The following is a 1,071-nucleotide window of genomic DNA, read 5'->3' as shown; positions in this document are numbered from 1 at the left end:
TCTCTTTCCCACCCAATCCCACCCATATAGCCGAATACACACATCCCTTAATCTCCTCCATATCTTCTTCTTATTCTTCATCTTTTCTTTCTTCTCTTGCTCAAGGGCGAGCAATTTTCTAAGTTTGGTGTGGTAAAAGCATAGCTTTTTGCTTTTTCCATAACCATTAATGGCACCTAAGGCCAGAGACATTCAAAAAAAAAAGAAAGAAGAAGAGAAAATAGGGAAGACAAAAGCTTCCACCTCTGAGTCATGGGAGATGGAAAGACTCATGTAAAGGGTTTATAGCTCAGTGGTAGAACATTTGACTGCAAATCAAGAGATCCCTGAGATACCTCAGGGGATAAATTGTCCTCCACATAATTATTGGGAGCAACTAAAGATAGGAACACCAAAATTACTAAGAATCATGCAACAAAAGCAAGGAAGAGACATAAAGGAGCTCAAAAAGCACCATTGGTCCTTCAAGAAGGCGCCATCCTCACTAAGGTGGATTCATTCCTTGTTCTTATTTTCTCTGCTTTTTTGATTTTTATGTTTCATGTCTATCTATGTTTTGTGTCTCTACTTCATGATCATTAGAAGTTATTAACTATGTCTTAAAGTTATGAATAATTCCATGAATCCTTCACCTCTCTTAAATGAAAAATGTTTTAATTCAAAAGAACAAGAAGTACATGAATTTCGAATTTATCCTTGAATTTAGTTAAATTATATTGATGTGGTGACAAACACTTTTGTCTTCTGAATGAATGCTTGAACAGTGTATATTTTTGATCTTGTTGTTTATGAATGTTAAAACTGTTGGCTCTTGAAAGAATGATGAACAAAGAGAAATGTTATTGATAATCTGAAAAATCATGAAAATTGATTCTTGAAGCAAGAAAAAGCAGTGAAAAAGTAAAAGCTTGCAAAAAAAATTGCGAAAAAAATAGAAAGAAAAAGAAAAAAGCAAGCAGAAAAAGCCAATAGCCCTTAAAACCAAAAGGCAAGGGTAAAAAGGATCCAAGGCTTTGAGCATCAATGGATAGGAGGGCCCAAGGAAATAAAATCCAGGCCTAAGCGGCTAAA

The sequence above is a fragment of the Arachis duranensis genome, chromosome 4 (genome assembly GCF_000817695.3).
Source record: "Arachis duranensis cultivar V14167 chromosome 4, aradu.V14167.gnm2.J7QH, whole genome shotgun sequence".
Taxonomy (NCBI): Eukaryota; Viridiplantae; Streptophyta; class Magnoliopsida; order Fabales; family Fabaceae; genus Arachis; species Arachis duranensis.
The sequence above is the reverse complement of the archived record's forward strand: the minus strand, read 5'-3'. Positions refer to the sequence as shown.